Genomic DNA, 9,573 nt, shown 5'->3' on the forward strand with positions numbered 1-9,573 from the left:
GCCTTCACAAACCCCCTTTTCCAAGTTTCCCTTCTTCCTGAAGCAAAACACACTTGCCCTCAATTGTGAGGGCAACTAAGGTAAGGACAGGCTGCCTCCTGAGGTCTCTGCATGCCCACTCTGTGTTAAAACCTCCTTCCCTGGAATCCCACAACTGTGGCTGTGGTTCAGGGTGGGGGAACTAGGGCCTTGGTCGTGTGCAAGGCCTCTCATCAGAATAATTTCTTGTGTCTTTCCCATTCAAAGATAATCATGATACCTCCCCTTCCCAGTCTACAGAACCACTTTCACCTATACAATTTCAATGGATCCTCCTAGATGCCCTGTGAAGAAGTCATCGTTATTATTCCCATTTTACAGATGAACAACTAAGGCAAAAAGAGGCACCCATGATTACATACCTAGTCACTGCAAAGCTGGGGCACAAACCCATTTTTCTGAGGCTAGATCTTGGGCCTCTCTACTATGCCACACTGCTTCCCCACAGAGCTTGTTAAGATATTACATATAGCTTTGTACCCTATTATAATATGAATAACAGTAATAATAATACTGGAGTAGAGACACAAGAACTTCATTCTGTATCTCTTACTATCCTCAACATATCATCCTTATTGACTATGGTCAGGCTTTCAAAACTGCTTCATGTACACTGAGGAATACAGTCTGGAAGAATTCCCAAAGATGGACACGCTATTAACTAGGTTAATAGACCGAGCACACCAGAGCACAGGGCTGAAGGAAACCCTGACTCTCCTTAATGCAAGGAGTCGGCATTGTCTGATAGCATTATGATACTCCTGCAGTCCCTTAAGAAAGGAGGCAGAATCATTGCTTTCATTAGATATTTGTAGATATTTTTCAAAAAGGCTTTCATTGCCTCATTGACAATATTCTTAAATAGTGGTCCATTGATAATGACCAACTATGCCGGTTTGCATGGATCTAGGGATTTCTTGGGATGTGGGACTTGGGATTCTAAAATCAGGACAGTCCTGGGCAAACAGAGGACAGTTGGTTACCCTATCATAGGCCACCTAGATCAGAATTATCTGGGGGAAGTTAGGTGAAGATGGCTGGTTCTAATTCTAGGGCAGTGGTTCTAAACCTTGGCTACACATCAGAACTGTCTGAGGAGATTGTAAAAAAGTATTGATGTCTGAGCTCATCCCAAATCAATAGACTCAGAGCCCCTGGGCCTGGGCTCTGGTATTTTTAAAGTGCAACTAAGATTAAGAACTCCTGTCCTAGAGATCTAGATTCAGAGGGTCTGGGCTCGAGTCTTGCCCAGGAATCTGCATGCCTTTTTAACAGCTCCCCAAGGGATTCTTATGTACACTATAGTTTGATAACCAATAAATTCTTACATGACATGTGCATTCATTGGAAAAGCATTCCCTGAATGCCTTGCATATGTTAGGCTCTGGAAACACAAGGGAAAAACAAAAAACCAACTACCTCCTGTCTCCAGGCCCTCCCTATTCAATGGGGAATAAAGACCTACAAATTGTTCCAACACAGTATACTGTGATTTAGATTAAAAAGTGGGTCAGCATCATCAGAGTTGGTTATGGTTATTCAGTTCCCAGAAACGTAGTATGGTAGATTAAAAGCAAAACCTATTATTTGCTATTCCTCCCACTAAGAGGTAAGGTTTGTTTCCCCTCTCCTTGAATCTGGGCCAGCCCTGTGACTGATTTTGACCAATAATACATGGCAGAAGTAGGATTGGGTACTTTCCAAGGCCAGGCCTTAAGAAATCTGCAGCCCCTACTTTTGTTCCTCTTGGAATGCTCCCTCTTTGAAGCCTGACACCATAAGAAGGTTGACTACCCTGAGGCTACCATGCTATGAGGAAGGCTGAGCTACCCACATGGAGAGAGGCCACGTAGAAGAGCATCAAGATTCCAGACCTATGAGTGAAGCCTTTTTCGACCCTCCAGCCCAGCTCATCCACCAACTGAATATAGGCGAGTGATTGACCCTAGCTGATATCACATGGAGCAGAGGAACTGCTCGGCTGAATTCTGCCCCAAGTCCAGACCCACAGAATCATGACAAAATAAATGGTTGTTGTTTTTAAGCTACTAAGCTTTGGGGTGATTTGTTATACAGCAATTGTTGTTGTATATAGCAATAGCTACCAACATACCCCATCAGAACTAGAAGATAGGGGCTGGCCCCCGTAGCTGAGCTGTTAAGTGCGTGCGCTCCGCTGCTGGCAGCCCAGGTTCAGATCCCAGGCGCGCACCAACACACCACGTGTCCGGCCATGCTGAGGCGGCATCCCACCTACAGCAACTAGAAGGATGTGCAGCTATGACATACAACTATCTACTGGGGCTTTGGGGAGAAAAAGGGGGACAAAAAGGAGGAGAATTGGCAATAGATGTTAGCTCAGGGCCGGTCTTCCTGAGCAAAAAAACAGGAGGATTGGTATGGATGTTAGCTCAGGGCTGATCTTCCTCACAAAAAAAAAAAAAAAAGAACTAGAAGATAGAATGACATCCCATACCATTCTGCCTTCTCATTAACATGGTTCATCTTCTTACCCCTCCATAGAGTAGATTGCAGATGCCACACCTGAAATAGCCTCCCAATTAGTCTCCATCTCTGTTTCCACTCCTGCCCCCCCTCCAAAACAAAACAAAACACAACCATAAATCAGAGTATATCAACTCTCTGCTTAAAATCCTTCAACGGTTTCCCGTTGTCTTCGAGATAATACAGGATCCTTACCATGGCTGATAAGGTCCTGCATGACCTAGCTCCTGCCTTCTTTGTGGAATTCAGCTCCTACCACTCTCCTCCATCTCTGTGCTGCAACCACAGGGCCTTCTTTCTGTCCCAGGAACACACCAAGCTCCCTCCTGCCTCAGGGTCTTTGCACTTGCTGTTCCCTCTACCTAACCCTTTCTCCACTCCTCCCACACGCACATGCTCCAACACATACACACAAGGCTAGCTCCTTCATAACAAAGAGCACCTCACTAGGAAGTCTTTCCTGACCTATCTGAACTGGCAGCCCACCCCTCCTCACACTCCATATACACTATCACATTCTCCTATTTATTTGCTCCCAGCACTTATCGCTATCTAAAAATATTGGCTTTGTTTATTTGTTGTCTATCTCTTTCTACTAGAATATAAGCTTCGGAAAAGTAGGAAATATTTCTTTTTTACTCCATGTGTAGGTGCTCAGTAAGTGTCTGCTGAATAAACCATCAAGTAAATGAAGAAGGAAGGAGGAAGTATGGAGTAATAGAGAGATCACTGAAATTACAGCCGTCAGAAAACCCTGGTTTTGCTCCAGTTCTGCCCCTGCTGCCGTATGGACAAGTCCCTTCACCTCACCTGATCAGGATCCTTGTCCCCACCATGGTGCACATGGCCCGTGATGTTTATGTGTGCCACACACCAGAAGTCTTCATATTTTTTGCTCATGAATCTCCATAAAAATTTTGAAAAAGCTATTGAGAAAGGCAGGAGGCTAGATATGAGCTGAGAGCAAGGTCACTCCACCAGGTGCAGCATCCTCATTGCTGGGCAACGACTCCTCTGAGGTGTAGGACTTTCCCCAACCCTGACCGAGAGTAGACCCAATTTATACCCTCATTTGCATTGTGGTTTTGACCCCTCCATGGGGGATCACCGCCATGACAGTTCCGGAGATGCCTGTGTAAGGAAAAAATCTCCCCCTCCCGACGTGAAGGTGGAGACAATGCCCTGATTGGCACACGTTGCAAGACCCTCACCCACCCCCCGACCAATATTCCAAAACCACTGACCACCACAACTTTGATGTTGATGCTCCCTCGAGCCTGCCGGCCCCTCCCCTTGGGGGTGTAGTTTCACTTTGCTAATAAATCTTCCTCTGTTAAAACTTCTGCTGTGTGTCCGCTCTCAAATTCTTTTGGGTCTGTGGACCAAGAACCTGGGACCCTACCGCACCGATATGACCAGTGCCGGTAACACTATGACCCCTTGACACATTTTTAAGTTAATAACTAAAATTATTTTTCACAAGTTAAAATAGGTTCCAAGACAGAATTTTCTGGCATAGGCTTTATTCAAGACATGCTTTAGGTATATTTTCACCCAAACCTTGGAGCTACAGATTTCACTTATTCAGTTTATGGAAAATGTCTACCATATAATGCAATTGTCAAAGCCAGTCCTCACTGTCAAACCAATCAGCCAAACCAGAATCATTTTCTGTCTGTAAGAAAATCCACCTTCAGTTTTAAAAATTTCTATAAATGAGTTCATTTGCATCCCCATGACAACCAGCTCAGGTCCCAATTCTAATTTGACAATACAGAGCTAAAGAGCTAAGGCCTTTGGGTTTAAGGTAGAGTACCATAATGGTTAAGAACACAAATTCTAGAGGAATGGTGCTGGAGTTCAAATCCTGATTTCACCACTTAATAGCTCTGTGACCTTGGACAACTTACTAAACCTGTGGGTGCCATGGGAACCTCATCTGTAAAAGGAAGATAATAAGTATCTACTTTATAGATCTGATATGAATATTAAATGAGTTTATTATCTGTAAAGCCCTTAGAACAGTATCTGGCACATAATTAGCATTAAAGAGGTATTTTTTTAAAAAATAAATACTAAGAGTGTCATAAGTCACCGCCCCTTCAGTTTATTTTACCTAATTTCTCTGTGCTTGCTCTCTCTCAGGAACAAAGCAGTCGCCAACCGTCCTTTTGGTTTTTATGTCTCCAAGCAACGCACCATAGAAGGATTCAGGGTGGATCTAGTAAAGCCAGGCAACAGAAACAATGAAAACAGAGTTGAAAAGGAGACTTTAAAAGAATCCAGCCAAGCAGATTGCTTTTAAAAAGAGTACCTGTGGAATTTGAGGATCTGGAAACTGATTCCCTAAAGCTCTCCACATCCATGTACCCCTAGTTCCAGGGCTACTGGCATATTCGACACACTCCCTGGGCAAAATCAGAGCTCGCTAGGTGTAATTCCTGGTGCCCTATCTACAATTCCATCTCTTTCCCTTTTACATAAGAAAGCACAAAGGGTTGCAAGTTAGGAAACAGTATATCCTGAACTTGCTTCAGATTCTACAAATGTAAATGATCTGTAAATTTCAGTACTTTTGTAAGGAAGAATAGATTCGCTGTAACCCAGCATACAGCTGAGGACAGAGCACCAGTAGATCAGGACACCAGACAGCTCAGGAGGCCCTTCGTGAAGATCGTGAAGCCCTAAAAAGGAAGTCCTAATCCAAGTCCTACAAAGGAAGGCTCATTCCCTCAAACAGGTAGGGACCAGTCAGGCCTGGAGTACATGATGTCATCTCCTTGACCCCCATGCGTCAGCCACACTTCTGAAATAAAAATCAAAGCACGGCCTCCCTTTGCTAAATCCCTTCAGTAGTTACCCAATGCCCTTGGAGTAAAATCTAGGTTCCTTAACAAGGCACACAAGGGCCTCATGACCTGAGCCCTGCCTATGTATTCACTCTCATTTCTTGCCATTCCTCCATATACACCATACACTCCAGCCATATTGAGCCCCTGGCAATTCCAGCTCCCACCCTCCACTAGGCCTTTTCATGAGCATCTCCCTCTGCTAGAATATCTTCCCTCCCCAATTTGTTCTCCTGGGGAAGTCCTAACACATCCTTCAAGACTCTGACCTAAATACATCCTCTACAAGGCCTTGTTGAGCATCTACTACATGCCTGCCATTGTACCAGGCACTGGGTACAGTGGAGAACAAAGCAGACACGGTAGAATTAAATGTTCCTCTTGGTTCCTTCAGCAACCTCTGCTCCTGTCTAGGGTACCATTGTCTTTGTATTATCACCGTCTCCTCCACAAGGCTATGAGAACTCTGAGGATGTTTTATTTATCTTTGAATCCCTATTATGGAGCTCACGAAATGCAGCAATAAATGTTTGTTGGACTCATTTACTCACAAAAGATTCATCGAATATTTCTATACCAGGAACACACTAGGTGCTGGTTATACAACTGTGAACCAACAGACATGGTCCCTGCCCTCTTGGGACCAACAGAGCACTTGATCAAGTGAAGGATGTATGAATAAGTGATTGAATCAATGAATCAGGGAAGGCATGTGCTCCTCCCCAGTTGGATGAAGCAGCCCAGAGCAGAAGATGCAAAGGAAGTGAGAAGCGGTATCTAAAAAGTTGGGGGAATAATGATGCCCTTTTGTTCTATCTGATACGGAGAAACTTGAAAGACAGCAAGGAGTTGAACAAAGAGCATGGAGTCTAGGGTCTAACTTGGATTTGAATTCTGGACCCATTACTTATTAGCCAGGTGACCTTAGGCAAATCCCTTAGCCTGTTTGTATCTTCATTTCCTCATCTGTAAAATGGGAATAATAATAATATCATAACAGGGTTATGATCCTATGAGATAACGCATTTAAAAGCCCTTAGCCTGAGGCCAAGCACAGTTGGTTTTAAGAATTGGTAGCTCCCATCATTTGCTCGGTGTGAGTGTGCAAACTCAGAAACACAGCAAGAGAGCCAGGTGGGGACATCATCTCCCTCGAAGCCAAGGTCCCAGCCCCCTCTTATGTCAAACCAGCAGCAGGGCCTTCCCTATTCAGCCCCAGCCCCACCCTTCTCAGCCTCCCTCTGCCTCCACCACCTCCCCTTTCACTGCCCAGTTGTGTGTTTACAAGTCTGCCTAATTGCTCTCAAGGTCAGGTGTTATCTTCTATAATTTTATAAGCCTAGAGAGAGGCAGAGGTGGCAGTTAGGGAGGGGCTGGGCAGGAAGGGGGCCAGAGAAGAAGGGAAGAGCACAGATGTTTATTGAGGCCCCACTGTGTATCTGGCACCCGATTCGGTGCTTGACATGTGTTCTCTCATGTCCTTTTCATAACGATACCATTTTACAGATGAGGAAACTGAGGCTCAGAAAGTGAACAGAAGAGGTGGGATATGAATCCAAGTCTCTCTGTGACTCCAAAGTAACTTTCCACTATGCCACACTGCCCACCGGCTTATAGCTGATCTTTAAACGTTTGTGAAATAAATTTCAGTTTTCTTATTCCCAGGAAGAGCAGAAATTGTGTGTGTCCTCCTCCCAGAGAATCCAGGTACATGCTCAAACACTGATGAACAAACAAATGAATACTAACAAAAGAATGAATGAATGAAATCTCTCAGATACCCATACCAGGAAGAAGGAAACAAATAACCGTGGGGGAGGCACCTGGCAGGAAGAAGGGAGAGACTGCCTCCCCAGGCGGTTGTATCCAGTGCCCAGCGCAGGGGCTGAGCTCGGGCAACACAAGAGGGCTGGGGACTGGCTCAGTCAGAGCCAGAAAAAATAGGGGAGCAGAAGTGATGGGGAAGTTGCTGGGAGAATGTGATGGAGAGAAGGCCAGTGATCGACCAGGGCAGGGAAGGGAAATGGCATTATCCGGTCCCCCACCATGTCCCTGGGGGAGAAGCCAGAGACAGCCCCCGGAATCCTGGCCCAACGTGCTGCCAACTTTTAAAATGAAAGTTGCAGAATCCCAAGCTGCCACTCCAGAAGGCTCCTCTGGGAGGGAAGTTGCCACGGTCCGCCTCCTTCCCACACCAGCCCTGGGCCTCGGGGACGTTTTTATCCCCCGGCGCTTCCGCCCTCTCCTCTCCCGGAGGGACGCCCTCCACCCGCTCCCAGCTCCTGCAGTTTACCTCGGGAGGCCGAGGCAGGGGCGTCCCCGTGTTCCAGGTGTCCTGGGCCAAGGGGCTGCCTCTGGGGCCCTGCAGCTCCCGCCCTGCCAGGCGCTCCTTGGTCCCTCCCCGAACTAAGATTGTCTGGACAGGTTCCCACCCGCGGAGCCCAAGGGGAGGGAGCCTGAGGAAATCCCCTCCCAGCCTTGAGACAGGGCCTGGGCTGGGCCGCCAGCAGTAGTCTCACTCCTGGGTTGGCCCTGGATGAATGAGTCCTCCCCCTCCGCCTGCCTGGGTCTGAGCCAGGGAGCCTGTGCCCGCCTCTGTGCTCTTTCGCTGTGGCTGTGTCACTGAACTCCATTCCTCCTCCAACTCCTACTGTCCTGCTCGATGCCTGGGTCTCCTGCCTTCCATTCAAGCTCTCTGGGGAAAGACCTCAGCAGAGTGGTCTCTATCACTCTGCATTTGGTTTTGCTCTGATGGGAAGCCGGGCCTGGGACCGAGCACCAAGTGAGGTGACTTGATGTCCCTCAGCAGGGGTTTAGTCACAGGCCCCCCACCCTCCCTCTTTGGTTCTCTTCCCCAAACTGGTTGTACCTCGGCCGCTGTTGAAATAGGTTTCCCAGTTGCTCATTATTCATTCAACGCATTTTGAGAATAACCCGCCTCGTGCTGGGTCCTGAAGATGATGAGGTAGATTAGCATGGTCCCTGCCGTCATGCTCTACTACAAAGACAGAGAAGAATGAAGTATTACAGTAGGTGCAGGCCCAAGATTCAGGCAGCAGGGACCGGGGAGGATTCACGCTGTGTGGCAGGGTTCTGGAAAAGCCTTAGAGGAGGTGACATACCGGTGGGTTTTGAAAGATGAATGGGAGTTCTCCAAAATTGTAAGCAGGAAGAGTAGCAGGAGCAGACTGAAGAGGCCAGGCAAAGGGAAAGACTCTGGCAATACCACTGGAATTCAGAATTGTGAGCAAGGAGTGTCAGATCAGGAAGGGCGTTTTGTGTCTTGCTAGAGGACTTGAACTTTATCCTAGAGGTACTGGGGGGGGGGGTGTCACAGAAAGGTTTTTAACAAGGGAGACAGAATTTCAGATTGCATCTTAAATAGATCGCTGGGGCCTGCTGTGTAAAGAATGGTTTCAAGGAGACAAAATTGAGGCAAGAAGACCAGTCAAGCTGCTGCAAGATTAAAAAAGCAATGGATAACGTGGTCCAAACTAGGGCATGGGCAGGAGGGCAGAGAGGAGGGACAGATTCAAGAGAAGTTAAGGGGGTAACACTGATGGGACCCAATGAGTAAGGGAAGAGGCTCCACCCTCATGAGCTAATTACCTCCCAAAGACATCATATCCAAATGCCATCTCCCTGGGGAGTAGGACTTCAAAATATGAATTGGGAGGGACAAAATTCAGTCCGTAACACCAAGCTTACTGTCCACCATAGGGATTGAGCAGGGAAGCAAGACTCAGATGCCATAAAAGTAGATGAGAACTGGAGGGGACAGAGCAAGTAGGCTGAAGTGGGGGGGCGGGGGGCGCTGGGAGATGCCTTGAGCACTAGAGATGGGCAGCTGAGGCATTTTGTCGGGAGCTCATACCTACGTACGAGGGAGTTGCACCCCACTCCTAGTTTTCAGCTAAATCAGGTGGCAAGGTCATCTGCTGGGAGTTAGAGGGATAGAGGTTGAGTGGAAGGTTGAAGGAAATTGTCAAATGTTTGAAAAAACAGCTGGGAGGAGAGAAAAACGACCAAAGTAATGTAGAGGCTCACAGAGGGGTGTCGAGAACCCAACCAGAACGGCACAGATTAACAAGGAGGCAAGGGAGAGGGGCCCTCAGGAAGTGAGAAACCAAGGAAAGCAAGTCCTGTCCTGAATGTCATGACAGTAAGTTCAATGCAAAAT

At 47.0% G+C, this 9,573-nt stretch overlaps 1 protein-coding gene across 2 annotated transcripts in view; it reads right to left on the minus strand.

The window, feature by feature from the left end:
* The window catches only part of RHBDL2 (rhomboid like 2), a 47,379-nt gene extending 39,588 nt beyond the window's left edge, over positions 1-7,791 (minus strand). The window contains exon 1 of one of the 2 annotated variants that reach the window (XM_058553747.1): positions 7,687-7,791. The gene's annotated coding sequence lies outside the window, so the exon portion shown is untranslated. Of the gene's footprint in view, positions 1-4,660; positions 4,778-7,686 lie in introns of those variants that run through there. The other variant, XM_058553748.1, reaches the window with a different exon arrangement.
* Positions 7,792-9,573: the final 1,782 nt, after the last annotated feature.

Source organism: Diceros bicornis, chromosome 13, assembly GCF_020826845.1.
Source record: "Diceros bicornis minor isolate mBicDic1 chromosome 13, mDicBic1.mat.cur, whole genome shotgun sequence".
Classification (NCBI taxonomy): domain Eukaryota; kingdom Metazoa; phylum Chordata; class Mammalia; order Perissodactyla; family Rhinocerotidae; genus Diceros; species Diceros bicornis.